The 23,357-nt window shown below is 48.0% G+C and overlaps 1 long non-coding RNA gene across 1 annotated transcript; it reads right to left on the bottom strand.

Annotated features, from left to right (window-relative positions):
* Window positions 1-140: 140 nt before the first annotated feature.
* LOC123377355 lies at window positions 141-23,286 on the bottom strand. Its single transcript, XR_006582186.1, has 3 exons — window positions 23,193-23,286; window positions 3,059-3,121; window positions 141-331 (listed from the first exon to the last, which is right to left on the bottom strand). It is a non-coding gene; the product is annotated as an uncharacterized LOC123377355 (long non-coding RNA).
* Between the last annotated feature and the right edge of the window lie 71 nt (window positions 23,287-23,357).

Below are 23,357 nucleotides of genomic sequence, written 5' to 3'. Positions count from 1 at the left end.
TTTTGCAAAAACAACATTTTGTGGCATGTTTAATTGATGGAGGTGCCCACATATCATGAACGTTTAATTATGTGAATTTATGGTGGCAGCTGTTGTTTTCAAGATGTTTTACTCTCTGTACATGTAAATTTTCCCTTGTGCTACTGTGAATTGAAACCACATTCTCGCTCTTAACTGTCATTTACATCAACTTTTAATCTGAATCGAATCAAATCAAAGGAAAGGATACCACATTATGGCCTGATTCCGTAAGCTCTCCACATGCAGAACTTCCATAGACATCAGTGAGAGTTCCACAGGATTGGGACTACAGTTTTATTATCCAGTTAGGCTATATAGAGAGAAAACAGAATATAAGCAGATTTAGATCTTTACACATGCTGCTTCTTCCTCCAAAAAGGGTCTGAGATCTAGCACATCACCTTCTTAGAGAATAGTAGAAATCTGGCTTCCCTCTAATAGCGTAGCTGTGTCTGTGACCATATAGAACAATACTCTGTGCTCCAAAATGGAAGAAAAATCGATATTCCAGGCCAAATGTTTCCTTCCTTCCTGTGATCTAGTTCATATGGGGAGGGAGGTTCCTGTACAACTTCTTGAGAATGCAAGATTGTTTTCCCAAATACTTGCCCACGTTATAATCTACCAGAACCAATAGTAGGAAATAGATTAGTTTGTTTTGTGGTTGAGGATTTGTGAGATCATGCAAAGAACTCCCTGGAACTATTATCTAATGACGCGCTATAGTTCAAGATCCCGTTGGTGGAGCTCACACTAGCATAACTCCAATGACTTCCACTGAGTGAACTCCTGATTTACACTGGTGTCGCAAGACCAGACTTAGGCTTTGGGTCTTCAGAAGGTAATGCCTATGCTCTACGTAGGACCAGTTAATCAAGAATTGTCAAGAGCAATTCACATTCCAATAGCCTAGCAATGCTTACAATGAAAAATGACACGTTTTTCCAATTTTGCTGCAGAAGGCCATTCATTTAAGCATGACAGAATCACAACAATGATTTAAACAGAAGTAAAATGTAAAGTGAAAACGGAAGTCCTGGTTCGTAACAGTAGTCATGAATCCAGATTACATTTCCCTAACACTGTAAATCACACTGCACAATTCATGTTAGATGATTTAACACCTATGAAGGAGAAATGACGGTTCACTGGAATTAAGTTGTTATTAAGACTTGGTATACAATTTACTCACATAGTTAAGACCTGAGACAACATTTAGTTCTTGTTAAATTAGTTGGGGGAGGGGGGTCCTTTCACTCTGGATTTTACAGTGCCTGGTTTTGCTGTATCTATTGCTTTGAATACAGAATATGTAGCCTCTGCTGCCAAGAAGTTAGAAGTGTAATCCATTTAGACAATAAACTCAGGTAGTTGATACTTGATCCAAAAATCAGATTAACTTCTTAAGGAAGCAAACCTGAAACATACTCCTGGAGACGGTTTTACCAGCGTGACTCTCTGATGGCTATAGCTCAGGGTTACAAAAATAACACACTAGCCATGCAGTAGTGCATCAAGGAAAAAGAAAGTAGCACAGATGCAAGGTCATGTCCTGTTCTGGAGTATATTGGATAACCCCACGGAAGCCAAGTGAACCTTTTATTAAAGAAGTGACCAATAAGAAGAGAAGCCATGTAGTATGGAATTGGAAACAAGTCCTAGAATCGCATCTTAGGGACGTCTCTGATCATACTTCTTGTCTATCCAGCATTTTGACAACTTGCAGAGAAATATTTTACAGACCAACAAAACTGGTCACACTTGCTTCTCTGCTATGGCATATTCTTAGAGTTAGTTAATTCCAGCAACAGAAGAGAATACTGGTAACAGAGTATTTATCTGCTTATGAAGTGTTTTTGTTTGTTTGTTTGTTTTGTTAGTTTCTTAACCCTTATCCTGCTGGCAACTCCCCCTGAAATGGAATTATTTCAGGGTTTCTCAAACAGGGGTCGCCGCTTCTGTAGGAAAAGCCCCTGGCGGGCCGGGCCAGTGTGTTTACTGCCTCGTCCGCAAGTCCATCCAATCGTAGCTCTCACGCCGCGGATCGCTGCTTCGGGCCAATGGGGGCTGCTGGAAGTGGCGCGGGCCGAGGGATGTACTGGCCGCAGCTTCCAGCAACTCCCATTGGCCCAGAGCCGTGATCGGCCGGACCTGCAGACGGGGCAGGTAAACACACCGGCCCGGCCCTCCAGGGGCTCTTTCTACAGAAGAGGCGACCGCTGTTTGAGAAACCCAGAATTATTTCCATTTTAAAGACAAAATGAGTTGAAAAGACTTGTAGGGATTGGCTTCCCACTACAAACTGGTAGAGGCTAAAGCAGTAAACAGGGAGCCAAATTCTATGGTCCATTCTTGGCTGTGCCATGGACATGCTGTGTGCACATAGGCAAGTCATTTAGCCTCCCTGTGCCTCGGTTTCCCCATCTTTAAATAGGAATGATGCTTGCATATCTTTGTTATGGGGCTTAAGTAGTGTTTGTAAAGCAATTGATAGTCAGATGAAAGGTGCCTCCTAAAAACAAATAAATGGTTACTTTTATAAATATTTAAACCTGGGGTGGCCAACCTGAGCCTGAGAAGGAGCCAGAATTTACCAATGTATATTGCCAAAGAGCCACAGTAATACGACAGCAGCTCCTGCTCCCAGCGCCTCCCACCCACCAGCAGGCCCGCCAATCAGTGCCTCCCCCTCTCTCCCCGCACCTCCCGATCAGCTGTTCTGTGGCTGCGGGAGGCTCTGGTGGGAACAGAGGAGGAGCAAGGGCACAGCAGTCTGAGGAGAGGGGGCAGGGCCTGTGGCAGAGCCAGAGGTTGAGCAGTAAGCACCCCTCCCCTTCCCCAGCCCATTGGAAAGTTGGTGCCTGTAGCTCCACCCCTGGAGTCAGTGCCTATACGAGGAGCCACATATTAACTTCTGAAGAGCTGCGTGTAGCTCCAGAGCCACAGGTTGGCCACTTCTGATTTAAACAGTCTTAAATTACTTATACACTTACATTTCAAAACTGTATAATTTTAAAAGTTGTTTTCATTCACTTACTTGCCAAGTTCTGAATTCAGTTTCTTTGGTATCTCCTGTCAGAGCTGAGCCTATCGCAGCCACCTAAAACAATAGATAAAGAGATTTCAGACATCTGTAATCAGTCAGCTCCGCACTGTCATGAATTCACCTCTTTAGAGGATGAATAACAGTTAAATTCATGTATAACTTTTCATACCGTGTTTTTATTTGTAACAAGTCAACATATATAACGTGTCTAATATTTAGCATATATATGGGCTTGTCTTCACTGCATTGTTAGCTTGAGCTATACATCAAGTTTTGTAGCAACTCCACACACAAATCTCTAGTCCAAGAGATTTAAGATCCAGCTAGCTGGCCTGTGGAAGAGGGGAGATGGAAACTCAAGTGCTGCTGACACTAGATAGTAATGCAATGGGGATGGCCTACACAGAGTGACGGTTGCAAGTGTTGTTTTGCAGTGTGATCACTCACTCCAGCGAGGCTGGTTCAAGTGGAGTAAGTCAAGTTAACTGACAACTGTTGCAATGAAGCTCATCATGCTGTACAAACCTCTAATCCTCAACTCTTCTCGGTGTTGTATTCTGTTACTGAAGAGTTCATGAACAGTTTATTTTTTAAAGCATGGTCTTCTAAGTGCTTTTTCAGCTTGGTTAGTGGCCATTTTTACCATATCCAGGGGAGACTGATTATTTTGTGAGGAAATGCATGTTCCATTTATATTGAACCTAGCAATACATTATCTGAACATGGAATTTGGCATCATTAGCAGACTGCATATTGATAATAGTGGATTTAAGGCATTGCAGTGATTCAATAATTATTATCAAATTGATCAAAATAATGACCCCAAGGCCATGAAGGCATCGCTAATTAGGCTGAATAAAAAGTAATTGCTACTACTTCACTACTGTAACCATTGCTTTCAAGGAAGGAGCTCTAAATGAGCAGTGGTTTTCTAGGCTGTGCCTCTCTAGGGGGAATCTCTTGCAGGTTTGATTCTATTTTACCTTTAAGGTTGCCTTAATGCCAATAAGGCATCAAAGTAAACTCTGCATTAGTGACTTTATATATGGAACTTTAGGCTCCCTAATGGGATTTCCTAGTGGAATTGTCGCTACTCAATACTCACCATAAGCAAGAGGTAAGTGTTACCTTTGCATGTACACATTAGAAAAGTACCTCTCCTCTGCTAGCACAAACTCCCCTTGTAATCCATAATTCCCCCCCATAAATGAGTGCCATTTCCAAATTGCTAGCACAGCTGCCATGCCCCCTCCAATTTTCCTCATATTCCACCATACTACCTCATCCCTCCCTCCCAATCAGGTCTCCTCTACCCCATATCACAGTTCCTTCATCTTGAACCAATAAAATAGCCTTAATCCCAATTATAATTACCAATATGTACCCCAGAACCTGTAATTTCTACATCTACCAAATTTACAACATACATAGATCACCCGTTCACATAAGTTTTCCTAAACGTTACAGGAAAACCACTGGCAACTGCTGTTTGCAATCTGACACCACACATCACTGTATAGAAGAGTACAGAACACAGTAACGTCTAACCAATACACATGGTCAGAGTTAAGGCTACATGTCTGTTTATGATGAGGGTGGGCTGTGGTTGCAAGGGAGGTGTGGTGGCGGTTTACAAGGGGAACAAATGAATGGAGTGCAGATAGAGTTTTAAATGATGTAACTGCTTGGACATCATACCTAATGTAAAAAGCAAAGAACTAACAACCTTAACTCTAAATAAGCACAATTTTGTGTATGGATACTGGTTTAAACTTAGACCATTTAGCACTCTCAAACTGAAGCAATACTTAGATGTCACTTAGGGCCTGCCTACCTTGGGGACATTTTCTAAGTGGTTTAAAACTAGTTCTAGATACATTTGGATAAAAAAGAAGAGATCGCTCAAAGACTACTAGGCCTACATTCCACCTAACCCTGCCTCTTTCCCCTCCTTATTCATGTATGCCTATTTTATTACTATTACCCCACTCAACATGTCTGTGCAGTGTTGTCTTACAACTTATCAAAGCTGCAAGACCAAACTTTGTAATTCTATTAGCAACCCTGTGAAGCATGTGGTATTTGGAAACCTAGACAAGCTGTAGGTTATTTACAGTTTTGTGTTTTTCCATTGTCTGTTTCCTTATGAAAACCCAATAAAAAATTTAAATAAAAAAAAACCCACCAGATCCAGCTACCCAGATCTCAAAGCTGGTTAGAATTGTTGTGTAGACCTTTTTATACTGAATTGGTTTTGAGACCACTAGGTTCAGTAAAAACGTGATGCTGCCTTAAACCGCCCCTCCTAAAACTGGGTCTACATGAACAGATTTTCAAAACCACATGGGAATTGGATGTCCAAATCTCCTATTGAAATTAATGGGAATTGGGCATCCTAGGGAGCTTTAAAAAAATCTCAGCCTATGCCCCTAACTGGTTTTTAAATTGGGTTAGCTGAGCTAATTGCAAGTCAGGCCCTCAAGGGAAGACTGGATTTCTTTGTTTTGGTTACTCGGAGTCCAACCATTAAATGGTGCTGGGTTGTAGGGGACAAGGGGTTGGGATTTGTTTTAAGTTTTTTTTGGCCTCTCAGAAGAAAATCCTTTTTTATTTAGTAGGCACTCATTCCGAGAAGCTTAGGTAACAAAATGGAGGAACTGGAGCTCCTGGTCCGGGAATTGAAACCGGATATCGTAGGACAGGGGTCTCAAACATGCGGCCCGCGGAGCTCTTCCCTGCGGCCCGCGGAGCTCCCCAGGGCCGCCCAGAGGGGGGGGCAAAGGGGGCAATTTGCCCTGGGCCCCGGGCTCCGCAGGGGCCCCCAAGAGAAAAGCGGAGGCTCCCGCCTCCGCCCCTCTCCTGGAGCCTTTTCCCCCCCCCCTTACCCCCCTTACCCGAGCGCGTCTCCGTCCGAGCGCCTGAGCCCCGCCCCGATCCGAGCCGCGTGGGGAGGGGGCGGGGCTGGGAGCTCTGGGCTGAGCGCTGCGCTCGGCGTGGAGCTCCCAGCCCCGCCCCCTCACCACGCGGCTCTGAGCGGGACGAAGCTCAGCCCTCGCCGGAGACGCGCTCGGGTAAGGGGGGGGGGGAAGCGGGAGCCGCCGGGGCCGGGCCGGGGTGGGGCGCGGGACCCCCCGCGGCCGGGCCGTGGGGGGGGGGAAGGGAAGCGAGACCCGCCGGGCCGGGCGGGGCCGGGCCGGGCCGGGGGGGGGGGGAGGGCAGCGGGACCCACCAGGGCCGGGCCGGGGGGGGGAGGGGGACGCGCCGGGGCGGGGCCGGGCCGGGGGGGGGGGGGGGAAAGGGAAGCGGGACCCGCCGGGCCGGGCCGGGGGGGGGGAAGGGAAGCGGGACCCGCCAGGGCCGGGCCGGGGGGGGGGGAAGGGAAGCGGGACCCGCCAGGGCCGGGCCGGGGGGGGGGGAAGGGAAGCGGGACCCGCCAGGGCCGGGCCGGGGGGGGGGGAGGGGGACCCGCCGGGGCCGGGCCGGGCCGGGGGGGGGGAAGGGAAGCGGGACCCGCCGGGGCCGGGGTGGGAAGCGGGACCGGCCGGGGTGGGGAAAAGAGGGACCCGCCGCCACCGAAGCGCAGCCCGGTCTTCGGCGGTGGGGGACCCCTTCTGTTCCGGGACCCGCCGCCTAAGTGCCCCGCCGCCAAGCCGCCAAACAGCTGTTGGTGGCGCTTAGCACTTTCCAGGAGGGAGGGGGGAGGAGCGGGGAGCCGCGCGCTTAGGGGAGGAGGTGGAGAAGAGACAGGGCAGGGGCGGGGCCTCATGGAAGGGGTGGATTGGGGGTGGGGCCAGGGGCAGCAAGGGGGCGTGTCAGTGATGCGGCCCTCGGGCCAATGCACTAGTCCTCATGCGGCCCTCGGGCTCATTTGAGTTTGAGACCCCTGTCGTAGGAATAACCAGGGGTGAGCTGGAGCCGGTTCGCACTGGTTTGCACGAACCCGTTGTTAAATTTAGAAGCGGTTTTAGAACCGCTTGTTAACTAGCTTCCCTGCGAGGGAAGCTTTGATGGGCTCTGCCTGGGAAGCCTGTAATTCCTCCTCCCGGCCGCTGGGGGGCGCTGCGCTGTGCTGCGAGAGCCATGTGAGCTGCCTCCTGGCCCTGTTGCTGCTCCTGCTCTTTGGACCTCTGGCCCTGGGGCTCCTGCTGCTGCTGCCTGGTGAGTCCCCGGCTGCCTCCTGCTGCTCCCAGCCCCCCCCCCCCCGTGTGAGTATCTGCGCCCCTCCCCCGCCTTCCCTGCCCACAGCCACCCCCAGCCAGCCCCTGCCCCCAGCCAGCCCCCTGCCAGCCCCTGTCCCCAGCCAGCCCCTGTCCCCAGCCAGCCCCAGCCACCCTCTGCCCGCAGCCAGCCCCTGCCCACAGCCACTCACAGCCAGCCCCTACCCCCAGCCAGCCCCTGCCACCCCCTGCCCCCAGCCAGCCCCTGCCCACAGCTGCCCTCTGCCCCACCCCCTGCCCACAGCCACCCGCAGCCAGCCCCTGCCCCCAGCCACCCCCTGCCCCCAGCCACCCGCAGCGAGCCCTTGCCACAGCCGCCCTCTGCCCGCAGCCAGCCCTTGCCACAGCCGCCCTCTGCCCGCAGCCAGCCTCTGCCTGCAGCCCCTGCCACAGCCACCCCCTGCCTGCAGCCAGCCTCTGCCCACAGCCGCCTGCAGCCACCCCCTGCCCACAGCCACCCGCAGCCCGCCCGTCTGCATCACCTGCCCACAGCGAGCCCGTGTCACTCCCTGCCTCCAGCTAGCCCTGCCCCACGCCCCTATCTGCAGCCAGCTCCACATCCACTGGTGCCCTGCAGTTCCCAGGGCAGTAACCCTGCACACCTGCTTTAATGAGGGGGGGGCAGGGAGCAGCTGGGACCCACACATGTGCACACCCTAGAGTGACCAGACAGCAAGTGTGAAAAATCGGGACGGGGGTGAGGGGTAATAGGAGCCTATATAAGAAAAAGACCCAAAAATTGAGACTGTCCCTGATCACCACCCACACATGTGAAACGGAGCTCATTTCTAGTTCAGCCCCATCTTTTTAAAAAAGAACTTTAGGTAGGGTTAAAATACATCTGTATTTTCCTGGACATGTCAGGCTTTTCGGTTCTTAATCACCTCCTGGGAAAATATGGACGTATGGTAACCCTATTGGTACAAAAAATACATGCTGTCGCACATCCCTTAAATCAGAACTTTTTATAGGGAACCCGTTGTTAAATCAGAACTTTTTATAGGGAACCCGTTGTTAAGATTTTGGCAGCTCATCACTGGGAATAACCGAAACATGGTGGAACGGTAGCCATGACTGGAGTACAGGTATGGAAGGGTATGTGCTGTTTAGGAAAGACCGATGCAAAGGTAAAAGTGGGGGAGTAGCATTGTATATCAATAATGAGGTGAAATGTAACGAAATAACTAGCAATGCAATGGATAATACGGAGTCTGTTTGGGCAATGGTGACATTGGGGAAGAAAACTACTAGAGCCTCCCCTGGGATAGTGATTGGGGTGTGCTATAGACCGCCGGGATCTAGCCTGGATATGGATAGAGAGCTCTTTAATGTTTTTAAGGAGGTAAATACTAATAGGAACTGTTTGATCATGGGGGACTTTAACTTCCCGGATATAGATTGGGAAACAAATGCTAGTAATAATAATAATAATAGGGCTCAGCTTTTCCTAGACGTGATAGCTGATGAATTCCTTCATCAAGTAGTTGCTGAACTGACGAGGGGGGATGCCATTTTAGATCTGATTTTGGTGAGTAACGAGGACCTTGTTGAGGAAATAGTTGTAGGGGACAACCTTGGCTCGAGTGATCATGAGCTAATTCGTTTCAAAATAAATGGGAGGATAATCAAAATTGCATCTGAGACTAAGGTATACAATTTCAAAAGGGCTAACTTTACTAAATTAAGGCGACTAGTTAGGGAAGTGGATTGGACTAACATATTTAGGGATCTAAAGGCAGATGACGCCTGGGGTTACTTCAGGTTGAAGTTGCAGGAGCTGTCAGAGGCATGTATCCCGAGAAAGGGAAAACAGCTCGTAGGTAGCAGTTTTAGACCGAGCTGGATGAGCAAGCGTCTTAGAGGGGTGATTAAGAAAAAACAGAAAGCGTACAAGGAGTGGAAAATGGGAGGGATCAGCAAAGAAACCTACCTTATTGAGGTCAGAGGGTGTAGGGAAGCAGTGAGAAAGGCAAAGAGCCGGGTGGAGATGGACCTAGCGAAGGGGATTAAAACCAATAGCAAAAGGTTTTTAGCCATATAAATAGGAGGAAAACCAAGAAGGAAGAAGTGGGACCGCTTAAAACTTTAAACGGAGTGGAGATTAGGGATAATCTTGGAATGGCACAATATCTGAACGAATATTTTGCCTCGGTCTTTAATGAGGCTAATGAAGGGCTAAGGAATAGTGATAGAGGGACTGATGGGAATGAAGATATGGGGGTAGACATTACTGTATCTGAGGTAGAAGCCAAACTTGAACAGCTAAACGGAAGTACATCGGGGGGCCCGGATAATCTTCATCCTAGAATATTAAGGGAATTGGCGAGTGAAATTGCAAGCCCATTAGCGATGATTTTTAATAAATCTCTAAACTCGGGGGTTGTACCGTTTGACTGGAGATTAGCTAATATAGTTCCTATATTCAAGAAGGGGAAAAAAAGTGACCCGGGTAACTACAGGCCTGTTAGTTTAACATCTGTAGTATGCAAAGTCATGGAAAAATTTTTAAAGGAGAGAGTGGTTACGGAGCATGAGGCCGATGGCAACTGGGACAAATTACAGTATGGATTTACGAAAGGTAGATCGTGCCAAACCAACCTGATCTCCTTCTTTGAGCATCCGAAGAAGTGAGCTTTAGCTCACGAAAGCTCATGCTAAAATAAATTTGTTAGTCTTTAAGGTGCCACAAGTACTCCTGGTTTTTTTGCGGATACAGACTAACACAGCTGCTACTCTGAAACCATTCTTTGAGAAAGTAACAGATTTTTTAGACAAGGGAAATGCGGTGGATCTAATATATCTAGATTTCAGTAAGGCGTTTGATACGGTACCGCATGAGGAATTACTGGTTAAAAGATGGGGATCGAAATGAAAATCCAGAGGTGGATAAGGAGCTGGTTAAAGGGGAGACTGCAGAGGGTCGTATTGAAGGGGGAACTGTCGGGTTGGAGGGGGGTTACCAGTGGAGTTCCTCAAGGTTCGGTTTTGGGTCCGATTTTATTCAATCTATTTATCGCTGACCTGGGAACCAAGAGTAGGAGTGGGCTGATAAAGTTTGCGGATGACACCAAGTTGGGAGGTATTGCAAATTCGGAAAAGGATCGGGATATCCTCCAGGGAGATTTGGATGACCTTGTAAACTGGAGTATTAGTAACAGGATGAAATTCAATAGTGAGAAGTGTAAGGTTATGCATTTAGGGATGACTAACAAGAACTTTAGTTATAAGCTGGGGACACACCAGTTGGAAGTAACGGAGGAGGAGAAGGACCTAGGAGTCCTGGTTGATCGTAGGATGACTATGAGTAGGCAATGTGATGTGGCCGTTAAAAAAGCTAATGCGGTCTTGGGATGCATTAGGCGAGGTATTTCTAGTAGGGATAAGGAGGCGCTAGTCCCGTTATATAAGGCGTTGGTAAGACCTCATTTGGAGTATTGTGTGCAGTTTTGGTCTCCCATGTTGAAGAAGGATGAATTCAAACTGGAACGGGTACAAAGAAGGGCCACTAGAATGATCCGAGGAATGGAAAGTCTGTCATATGAAAGGAGACTTGAGGAGCTTGGTTTGTTTTCCTTAACCAAAAGAAGGATAAGAGGAGATATGATTGCACTCTTTAAATATATCAGAGGGATAAATACCAGAGAAGGAGAGGAATTATTTCAGCTCAGTGCTAATGTGGACACGAGGACAAACGGATATAAATTGTCAGTCAGGAAATTTAGGCTTGAAATTAGACGAAGGTTTCTAACCATCAGAGGAGTGCAATTCTGGAACAGCCTACCGAAGGAAACAGTGGGGGCGAAGGACCTCCATGACTTTAAGATTAAGCTAGATAAGTTTATGGAGGAGATGGTATGATAGGATAACGGGCTTAGTCAATAGGTCAATTAAGTGCCACACTGGTAATTAGTACAATGGGTCAATGATAGGATATTGTTAGCCTTTTTCCAGAGGGTATGGCTGGAGAGTCTTGCCCGCATGCTCGGGGTTCAGCTGACCGCCATATTTGGGGTCGGGAAGGAATTTTCCTCCAGGGTAGATTGGCAGTGGCCCTGGAGGTTTTTCGCCTTCCTCCGAAGCATGGGGCAGGGGTCGCTTGCTTAAGGAGTGGGTGGATCGGCTTATGTGGCCTGCATCTTGCAGGAGGTCAGACTAGATGATCATAATGGTCCCTTCTGATCTTGAATTCTAATTCTAATTCTATGATTCCCCTGCCCCATATTTCTAATTGTTATTTATTGTTTGCATTACAATAGTATCAAGAGACTTCAGCCAGGATCAAGGTCCCACTGTACTAAGTGCAGCAAACAAAGTGCAGAACCTGCCCCAAGGCATTTACATAAGCAGAAAGAAATAGGGATCCAATTTATCTCTGACAGTGCACCAGCATCACTTGTATGGTCTGTGAAGCTGTGCATAGGCCTGAAACTAGCTTTTAGGGATATTAGTTGTTTTTGCTGTATTTACAAAAGTGGGCTTTATGGGCCTGAGTTACTGGACAGGATCTTTGATCACTATATTTAAATATATTTATTTTAATTAAGTCAAGAATTTTTTTAGTTTTGATGGTCTGGATTGTGTGAATTTTCTTCACTTGTCTTCCATCGTGGCTCTGGGGGAAGGCCTTATACAGAGTTACTTTTCACAGCACTTCAGTCTCCAGGTGCCTCTCATCAAATCATTCTCACTGCCAACTCTGTACTCACAACCCAAATTCAGACCTCACATGAGGGGAGGGAAAATGACTGAGAAATGCCTGCTTATACCAAACCATCTAGAATATGACAGCTGAGTCCTTAGCAAGTCATTTATCTGCTTTGATAAACAGTGTGATTTTAAAACAGGAAAATGTGGATACACTTACATAATCTGACAACGCTGCTCATGCTCTTAACACTGTTCTGAATTGTTCACATGATACAAATAGCAGAGATTGAATAGCAACTGTGCACAGCCACTAATGATTCCAAAGCAGCTGCTGTCATCAGCCATTTCCCCCTCTTTGAATGTATTATTTTACTCCTGTGTGCCTATTCTTGTGTAGTCTCTTTGTAGTACTTTGAGCATTACTGCTCAGGTACAAACATGCATTTTCTAAATCGCCTTGGGTTGTTTCAAGCCCCCTCCAGAGGGTGAGACAGGTACCAAGAATAGCTACTCCACATTCCAGAAGCTACCTCATTCACAGTCACACAGAATATCCTAGCAAGTGGTCCCTCTGGATTGCACCTGTCCTTTTTAATCAGTTCCCAGGATGGTGTTTCTACATCTCTGTGGGGACAATTACACTGAGGTGCCAATGGACATACATTACCTTTTGATCATATCATGGAAGTTGCTCCTTTAATGACAACTGAGTGCAACCTACTACTTGGGGAAGGAATTTTGCAGCTTCCTCATCAATGATACATGTGGATGGGAATTTAAACTATCTGAGCAGATGAGGAAAACAGTGAGGCCTACAGAGGGGTTCCAAACACTTTCCTCAGTGCAAGTTGTGAACCAAGGGTTATTAAAGTGTCTGTTCTTGGAATGGTTCTCCCTTACCAATATTTGGTTTCCCACTTGTGATTTTTCTGAAGTCCACTGTAATAAGATAGGATATGAACTGCCCCCTTCAAACATATTCTCTGGGGCACTGTAGGAGACTGAACACTTCATTTCTCAGTGTTTATTTGGAAAAGCCTGGGGTGGGGGTCAGGGCCAGATTAAGGCAATCCAGACGTGTTTTTCACACCATGAAATGCCCCCATGGCTCCACCTCCAATTGGAATGCCCCCAGTCTCCCAGAAAGGCAGAGATAGCACGATGCGGCCTCCTCTCTCCCTTGGAGAAATGGGGTAACAGGAGAGCAGCTTCCAAATACCCCAGCAGCTGTGGGGTAAGTATCTGCATGGGTAGGCTGTCCTGCTACAATGTCCTCCTGCTGCACAAAGTCCTGGGCTGGGCCGCTGCAGTGGGTCATGGAGTTAACATCCCAGAGCATGGTCCTGTTCATCTTTCTCAGTGCTGTTGTTTCATACTATCTAGAACCATGCATCAGTTACATTTAGGTCACCTTTTCAAGCTTTTCTTCACAACCATGAGGGGTAGAGGGCTTACTCATTTTTCAAAATGAAAGTTAGGATTCTCATGTGATCACCTGATTCCAGGAGCAGGCACCCTACACATGGGTCTATAGTTCTGATGTCTTATTCTGACCCTCAGAGTGATGGGAAGTTACCGGCAGCTTCACTGGGCAAAGGGGTGGTGGTCATCAATACCCAGTGGCACTGTACTGAGGGTTCCTAAGCAACAGAGGGAGCCAGAGAAAGTTGGGAAATTGACAAGTGGGAGAAAGTGTGCCAAACTGGGCCAAGCTTAGGAGAAATCAGCAGGCAGGAAATGAGCAAGGGGTTGAGAAGTGTGCTGGCCAGGAGAAAGTACAGCTGATCAAGGGAAGAGAGTAGCCTACAGAAGAGGAGTTGACTGGGGTGGAGTTGCACCCCAGCTGCTGTTATGAGAGTAACAGGAGGGGTACTGGAGTATTGCAACTTGTGGGGATAATTACGTCATTAAATCTAGCCTTTTGATATTCCCTGTAAGGAATTCACCAGCATAAACTCTATTACTTGGGTCCAGCCAACTCATACACATACTTGCTGGTTTAACTTTGACATCACTTGGTTAGGTTGCTATACTAATAAAGGTAATGAGGTAACCCCAAAATAGCACAGCTCCATTGAAGTTGCTTTTTTATGGCAATGAGCTAATGTAGAGGAATACTGTGTGCTGGTGTTTAAATTCTCATTAATTTGTCAGCTAGGGCTGTACAATCATTTTCCAGCAGAAGCCAAAGGCTTTTAAATGAAAACTGATTGCATATGGTACACAGATATGAGTAAGGTGTTTGGCATTTAATAAAGCTTTCTACAGAGCAAGTAGAGTGATCACAAATGGATTTCAAGGGAGAGCTCTGCCTTAGTAATGCATGTTGTGTAATCAATGCTGTAACTCAATTCCTAGGCCAGGCTTGACTGTGATGGAGAAATGTTAATGGGATATAGCCTAGACATTTTTTGCAGTGGCAGCAACAGCCCTTGGTAAACATCCAATTGCATTTTTAAAACCACTCACCTCTGAATCTTTGATGTGGCTAGTTATCTGGCTGCCTGTGCAAGAAAGACACACACATCCAATGCATATTTGCCATGTGAAAAATGAACAAAAATAAGCCATCTTTCAGATCAATGAATTGTGGGGGCTGAAACTAGGGGTGCTGTCACGCCCCCTGGCTTGAAGTGGTTTCCAATATATACAGGGTTTACAGTCTGGTCCAATGGCTCTCAGCACCCCCACTATAAAAGTTGTTTCAACACCCCTGCAAGTGAACTGGAGTAGGATGACAGCAAGTCAATCAGATTGGGATCAGTGACCTACCCACAAACCATAAAACATGACTTGTGAAAAAACCCTTATTGCCATTGAGTCTCCAGTCAAGGCAGGATGTCAGAATTAAATATCTTCCTCTGCGTAAGAATGTTGAGTTGTGTGGAGGCCTATCAAATTAGCACAAAAAACATTTCATAGGACAGGTCTACACTAGAAACTTGCCAGCATGATAGTGTTGGGGGATGTTTTTGGGGTTTTTGGTTGTTGTTTTTTTAACATTATAAAGCTTTTGCTGATAGTGCGGATGCATATCACTTATTTTGTTTAGGGAACTGGTATAAGCTATACAATTAAAAAAAAACAAAAACAACCACATTTCTGCTGGTAGAAACTGTCTATATTAGCTACACCAGCAAATCTTTTCTAGTGTAGACTAAGCCTTAGTCTCAATAAACTGCAAACAGAGAAATTATTGGAGATGCATTCTAATGGTACCTGCTATTGCTGACGTAGTACATCATAACACCACCACTATAAACTGTTTTTCAGGGTTGCAAGAAAATGCAGCCTAGTGCATACCAACAACTTAGGACATAATATACACATTAACATTGTGACCCACCCATACGACACAGATTGGCAAAAGAGTTATGAGGTATAACATTTTCAAAGGACCCATTACTGTTTAGTAAGGGGAAGAGGTTACTTCTTCAAAATGACTTAATATAGATTTATATTTTAAACCTCAAAAGGACACCAACCAGACAAACAAAATATCACCCTCCTAATCCAAAAATATGTTAATTTAAAAAAAATGTAAAAAGCTGATCCTGCTAGGATATTTTACCTAAACATTGATATCCATCGCTAATGTCCATATTTAAACAGATAAGAGACTTAGCTATACATTTAAAAAAGAGGGGTTGGGATAAAAAGATAAGATAAATGAGAAATGTTATATATAACAACATGCATGAATGTTCCTAATAATACTGAAGAGTCCACCATATGATTCATTTATCCATCAGCCTGGAACAGTGGACCCCGCCATGGTGCCCGCCGGGGCATTTATGTGCACCTGCCTAGTGCTGAGCAGGGGAAAGAAGCCGCAGCCCTGCGGTTGCTGGGGGCAGAGAACTCCAGGGCTGCGGGCGCCGGTGCTCTCTGTCCCCGGCAGGCGAGGGCTGCAGCTTCTCTCCGGCTTTAAGAAGAGAAGCCATGGCCCCGCACCTGCCGGGCACAGAGAACTCCAGGGCTGCAGGTACCGGTGTTCTGTCCCCGGCAGGCGCAGGGCCCGCCTAGTGCCCAGCAGGGGAGAGATGCCAGGGCCCCCCGCCTGCTGGGGACAGAGCACTCCGGGGTTGCAGGCTGCGCAGCTTCTCTCTGCACTGCCCAGAACTGCTGCCAAAAAAAAAATAAAAAATGCTCCGCCTCTACAGAATGGACCGAATGCTGCCCTGTAGGATGTGCTGACACAGGCACCTGCTTGCTCCACCGGTGCCTGGAGCCAGCCCTGTATGTGAGTATTCTTCCTGCACTGATACTGCTGTTTTCTTCTGCTTTGCAATTTATTATTTTTTAACATTTTGCTCCAAAATGAGTGGTTCAAATAAGAGACAATGTACGTATTATTTCAACCCAGAGTGGGAAGAATATTAAATGTGATGTTTTTCGTATTATTTAATGTACAAATACAAAATAAGCCTTGAAAAATTGTTGGCGCCCGCCCCCCTCTTCTGAAAACATGAATGTGCTACTGGCCACAAAAAGGTTGGGGACCACTGGTCTGGAAGAAGACTGTTAGGTAATCACACGCACCAACATGCAGTGACAAAGAAACTGGTGTCTAAGTGCTCCCTGTACATACAGAGGACTAAGCAAGCAAAATGTACTTATAGATACAATAAATGTAATTTACTTTTCTTTCCAAGCTATTCTTTAATATATAAGATGTGTGTGTGCACATATAAGAGACAGAGAGAAGTTTCAAGAGTTCAACTTCACACAGTCAGTCCCAATTATAGTATGCTGAGGGGTTATTACCTTAGTGTGGGAGAAACAGAGAATGTTAGCCTATCTATGAAGGGAGTTCGCTCTTATGTACTTATAGCGCCCCTATCACCATAGGCCTGGTCTACACTAGGACTTTAATTCGAATTTAGCAGCGTTAATTCGAATTAACCGCGCACCCGTCCACACCATGAAGCCATTTAATTCAACATAGAGGGCTCTTTAGTTCGAATTCTGTACTCCTCCCCGACGAGGGGAGTAGCGCTAAATTCGACATGGCTATGTCGAATTAGGCTAGGTGTGGATGCAAATCGAACTTAGTAGCTCCGGGAGCTATCCCACAGTGCACCACTCTGTTGACGCTCTGGACAGCAGTCCGAGCTTGGATGCTCTGACCAGCCACACAGGAAACGACCCGGGAAAATTTGAATTCCTTTTCCTGTCTGGGCACTTTGAATCTCATGTCCTGGTTGGACATCGGGGCGAGCTCAGCAGCACCGGCAACGATGCAGAGCTCTCAAGCAGAGGAGTCCAGGCAATCCCAGAATAGAAAGAGGTCCCCAGCATGGACTGACCGGGAAGTCTTGGATCTGATTGGTGTGTGGGGCGATGAGTCTGTGCTTTCGGAGCTGCGCTCCAACAAACGGAATGTGAAGACCTACAAGAAGGTCTCTAAAGCCATGACAGACAGAGGATACAGCCGGGATGCAATGCAGTGCCGCGTGAAAGTCAAGGAGCTGAGACAAGGCTACCATAAAGTCAAAGCGGCAAACGGACGCTCCGGAGCCCAGCCCCAGACATGCCGCTTCTACGAGGCACTGCATGCCATTCTCGGTGGGTCTGCCACCACTGCCCCACCAGTGTGCGTGGACTCTGACGAAGGGATAGTGTTGACGGCCAGTTCCTCGTCGATGTTCGCAGATGGGGAAGATGAGGAAGGAGATGAGGAGCGGGAGGCAGTCGACAGCGCTTCCAATGCTGATTTCCCCGACAGCCAGGATCTCTTCATCACTCTCACTGAGATCCCCTACCAACCCTCTGCAGCCGTTACCACGGACCCTGAATCAGGAGAAGGATCAGTGGGTAAGTGCTTTAAACATGTTAACATTTATTTCTGAAAAGAACAGGAAAATAGACTAGGCGAACAGAAGGTCTATATACAGGGGAATGGAACAGGCATTTTCCGCGGAGATCTCCAGGAAGCTCTCCTGGAGGTAGTCGAAAAGCCTATGGAGGAGGTTCCTGGGGAGAGCTGGCTTATTGGGTGCTCTGAGGTAGCACACTTTTCCGCGCCACGCTCTCAGCTGGTACTCCGGGACCAGTGCCTTGACGAGCATCGCAGCATAGGGCCCTGGCTTGTGCTGGCTTTCATTCAGCATGCACTCTCTCTCTCTGTGACACCCTCCTCAGGGTGATCTCGCGCGCAGACTCCTGCATGTAAGTAGAGTAATTTGTGTACTATTAATATTGGTCGTGCTTCACTGTTCCTTGGAACAACAAGAAGCGTCACTTTAGAGCCACGTGCTGGAGGCTAGAGTGGCAGCATACAGGGATCTTTTCCAAGGGAAAACCGCGAGGGGGTGGAACAGGGGCAGAGTTTATGCTTTCAGGATTGCCTGCAGCAAGAGGACAGAGCTGGACATTGACTTTTAAGCAGCCAAAAGCCTTGGGCTTACCATGCCTGGCTGCTCCATGGATTCAGCTTTCCTGCCCGCTTGTCTGGTCTGCAGTGCAATACCCCAGGCAATGAAAGCGAATGCAGAGAAATCGAACTTTCCCTGAGTGAGTGCGCATGAGATAGGTGCCGTCCATGGTCTGGTTCACAGACAATGAGTAGACTATGTTTCATTTTTGAGAAAATGTATCTTTGTAAGCAATTCACTCCCTTTTCCCCATCACACAGCTGCAACAGTATCCCGACCTGCTCCACCATGCCCCTCACAGAGGCTGGCGCAGATTAGGCAGCGTAAGAAAAGGACACGGGACGAGATGTTTGCTGAACTTATGGGCTGCTCCAGAGCAGAGGCGGACCAGCAGAGCCAGTGGAGGGAGAACCTCACACAGCAGCAGCGCTCACACAGCGAACGGGAGGACAGATGGCGTCAGGAGGACCAGCAGGCGACTCAAACTCTGCTTGGACTACTGAGGGAAGCAAACGGACACGCTCAGGCGCCTTGTCGATGTTCTGCAGGACCGCAGGCAGGAGGACAGAGCCCCCCTGCACTGTGTCTGCAACCGCCCTCCCCCGCCACACACTCCAATACCCACCTCACCCAGAATAACAAGAAGGAGGGGCACCAAGGGCCATGAAAACTGTCACTGCACCACAGCGGACTGCTAAATTACCCAAAAGTTCACAGTCCCTAGATTTTGAAAAGTTCTTACCTTTACTGTGTTGTCGAGTATTAAAAGTAGTTTGCTGTTAATTACTGTTTCTGTCATGTTTGTTTGCTGAAGACTTTCTGTGAAGGGGGGAGAGGGGTTTGGTAATTGCATAGGACATTCACCATGAACAGGGTACAGACATGGGGGCAGGATCAACAGCAGGTTACTCACTGAGTGCAGTCACTAGGCACCCTGGTCAGTCTGTGAGGTGTTTTTAATGTTCTGTTCATAGGCGGCAGGTGCCCTGCTCCAGGTATACTTGGAGGTGGGTCTCTCCCCCGGCCCTGCCTGGATCGGGCCCTGGCCCACGTGGGTCTCCCCCCGCCCTGTCAATTCCCTGCCTGGAGCAGGTCCCAGCGCCCACCTGCCACCCCTCCCCCGGCGTGTCGTTCCCCCGCCCCCCACGTCCCTACCTGACAGTAGAGCGGCTACCGGCAGAAATGCTGTCTGCTGCCCCAGGGTCCTAGCGCCTGCCATCCACAAATGGCAAGGCAGGTTGCCCTCACCCTGCCCTTCTACCGTAGCCCTGAGCCTCTACAATGCCCCAAAACCTCAGCCCCAGCACGCAACCCCCTACGCCTCCTCCCCCTTCCCACACACCCCTCACCCCTTCCTACGCCCCCACCCCCAGCCCAGAGGCTGCACCCAAACTCCGTCCCAAAGCCTACACCCCTCACCCCTTCCTGCACACCCACCTGTAACCGTCCTCCCCCCAGAGACCGCTGTAGGAGCAGTAGCCTATCATTCCTAGAGTCTAGAAGCTGTCTCTACATCACTGCACACCCTACCCACCACAGTCCGCGTCCCTGTTTCAACCCTTTAACGCGAATTCATTATTAAAGAAAAGGTTTTTAAATAACAATGCTCCATTAACTTTATTTTTACACGTGTGTTGGAAGGGGGCGAACGGGGTGAACGGTGTATGAAACTGCAGAGGAGAGTCAACAGTAACTGGGTAAAGAAACAGGGGCAGGTTCAGCTTCTCTGTAAAGCAACTGGACAGTCATAGGTTACCCTGCTCCCTAAGGAACCTAGCTTTCAAAGCCTCCTGGATGCACAGCGCTTCCCGCTGGGATCTTCTAATGGCACGGGTGTCTGGCTCAGCGTAATCAGCAGCCAGGCGATTTGCCTCAACCTCCCATCCCGCCATAAAGGTCGCCCCCTTGCTCTCACAGAGATTGTGGAGCACACAGCAAGCTGCAATAACAATGGGGATATTGTTTTCGCTGAGATCCGAGCGAGTCAGTAAGCTCCGCCATCTCCCCTTGAGACGTCCGAAAGCCCACTCCACCACCATTCTGCACTTGCTCAGCCGGTAGTTGAAGAGTTCCTTCTCACTGTCCAAGGTGCCTGTATAGGGCTTCATGAGTCAGGGCATTAGCGGGTAGGCTGGGTCCCTGAGGATCACTGTAGGCATCTGCACATCCCCAACAGTTATTTTGTGGTCCGGGAAGAAACTACCTTCCTGCAGGCGTTTAAACAGACCAGAATTCCTGAAAACACGCGCGTCATGAACTTTGCCCGGCCACCCGACGTTGATGTTGGTAAAGCGTCCCCTATGGTCCACCAGTGCTTGCAGCACCATTGAAAAGTAGCCCTTTTGGTTAATGTACTGGCTGGCCTGGTGGTCCTGTCCCAGGATAGAGATGTGAGTCCCATCTATAGCCCCACCGCAGTTTGGGAATCCCATCGCGGCGAAGCCAGCTATGACGACCTAGACGTTTCCCAGGGTCACTACCTTCGAGAGCAGGAGTTCAACGATTGCGTTGGCTACTTGCATCACAGCTACCCCCACGGTAGATTTGCCCACGCCAAAGTGGTTCACTACTGACCGGTAGCTGTCTGGCATGGCAAGTTTCCAGAGGGCTATGGCCACTCGCTTCTGCACAGTCAGGGCTGCTCACATCCGGGTGTCCTTGCACTTCAGGGCAGGGGACAGCAAGTCACACAGTTCAAGGAAAGTGCCCTTACGCATCCTGAAGTTTAGCAGCCACTGTGATTCATCCCAGACCTGCAGCACTATGCGGTCCCACCAGTCCGTGCTTGTTTCCCGGGCCCAGAATCGCCGTCCCATAGCATGAACATGACCCAGTGCCACCATGATCTCCACGGCGCGGCGTACCGTGCTTTCTGAGAGGTCTGTGCCAGTCTGAGACTTCATGTCCTCACCGCGCTGCCGTTGCCTCCTCGCCCGATTTCTCAGCATCTGACTGTTGAAGAGGTGTACGATAAGGTGCGAGGAGTTGACAATGGCCATAAGTGTAGCGATGATCGCAGCGGGCTCCATGATCGCAGTGGAGTGCTGTGGCGTCCGTGATGTCACTTATAACAGGAAAAGTGCGCGAACTGATTTCCCGCCGGCAGGAGTGACGGTTGAATGCTGACAGTTACCAAGGACCACCCTCGACACAGTTTTCCCCCCAGCAGGCATTGGTGGCTATACCCAGAATTCCAATGGGCAGCGGGGAGTGCGGGGACTGTGGGATAGCTTCCCACAGTGCACCGCTTCCAAAGTCGATGCTTGCCCCATTAATGTGGACTCACAAAGTCGAATTAGTGTCCTTAGTGTGGATACACAAATTCGACTTCGTAAGGTCAATTCCACAAATTCGACTTAAGTTGATTCGAAATAGTCTTGTAGTGTAGACATACCCATAGTCTCTGAGGTGCTCAGAATCTTTGCAGTATTTATCCTCACAAATATTTCCCCGTAAAGAAGGGAAATGTTATTAGTCCCATTTTATAGAAGAACTGAGGCACAAAAAGACTGATTTTTAGAGGCATTTAGGCACTGCTCCAGTCTGCGTTGCAATGCCTAACTGACAGAGGGTATGTTTACAACAAGTGTCAAACCCAAGGACCAACACATTCAAACTCATGTTATGGTGCTAAAAATAGGTATGTACAGGTTCAGGCTGAGGCTCTGAAGCCTAGAGACAGGGCTTCAGAGCCCAAGCTCCAGCCTGACTCTCACCATCTACACAGCTATTTTTAACATATAAGGGCAAGACTGTGTTTGTCGACCCAGCCTCTGAGAGTCGCTGTCATGGGCTGTGGAGATGTAGACTTACATGCCTAAATACCTTTTAAAATCTGGGCCTAAATGACTTTCCCAGGGACAAACAAAAAGTGTGTGGCAGAGCGGGGAATTGAACTGGGGTCTCCCATAACCAGGCTAGTGTTTTAACCATTTGGAACATCCTTCCTCTAAGAGCTGTAACTAGAGCTGGTTGAAAACTTGTGAAAAATTTGCCCCCATTTTCCTCAATCTAAAAATTTCACAAGAACATTTGAGACAAGTTTCATTTTTCAACCAGCTCTAGTTGTAAGACTGTGATGCACTCCCTTTGAGACTGTTTTCCCTCTCCCCTCAATCAGAATGGCATCTTCCTCTCCTTCAGAATTTGCCATCCACCCCAAGACTAACAATTAGGTAGCCTTCTCAGAGACCGCAAGGGAGTGCAAATGAGCAGTGCAGACTGCATTGTTGTCCACACCCAAGGAAGTTTAACCGCATTACCCAACAATGCCAGCCAGAGCAGAGTTCTGCATTACAGCATTCACACACACAACTCCATTAACTTCTGTGTGATGAGTTACACCAAGGATGAATTTAGTCCTAGAGGTTTAACAAAACGGTCTGACAAAAAGATTATTCAACATCTCCCTCTAGTCACCACCTATAGCATGACATCCTATTGCAGACTAGAATTTCTGTATTTTTTTATTTTCAAATTTGACAAACCAAAGCCATTTTCAGAAGCTAAGCTAGTGTAAATTGAAGTGAAATTATATCTGTTTAATTTTACCTGCCACATTAGATTGAGTACAAATTACAGTAGATTGTGTTGTACTGAACTGTTTTAAACTCCCAGATGAGTCTCTTAAAACAACCACCCCCGCCTGTATCTCATGAGGCTAGAATATTGAGTATTGAGATTTTTTTTCATACCTTTGGAGCTTTTCAAAATGAATACTGAAAACATATGGTTCCAACTGCCAGAGAAAACTCACAAGTAACCTTTCAAACAGCCCCCCCTCCCCCATCACTAATCCATACCCCTCCCCCAAGATGCTGGCCACACTGCAAAGCCCACACGTTTTATAAAACCGAGCTCTGGTGGACACTTCAGAGCACTTACAAACGTCACACCCACTTGTACAGCACCACTGAGAAGCCGCCACTTCCTAGGGGAAAGGGTGGGACAATGCAGGTGACAACAATGCGGAGACCTCGTACAGAAAATGCAAAGGGATCTTTAATAGCCTAAGACCTACTTCATCATTGGTTCTTTAGGCGGAAACAC

The sequence above is a fragment of the Mauremys mutica genome, chromosome 9 (assembly GCF_020497125.1).
Source record: "Mauremys mutica isolate MM-2020 ecotype Southern chromosome 9, ASM2049712v1, whole genome shotgun sequence".
Taxonomy (NCBI): Eukaryota; Metazoa; Chordata; order Testudines; family Geoemydidae; genus Mauremys; species Mauremys mutica.
The sequence above is the reverse complement of the archived record's forward strand: the minus strand, read 5'-3'. Positions and strand labels throughout refer to the sequence as shown.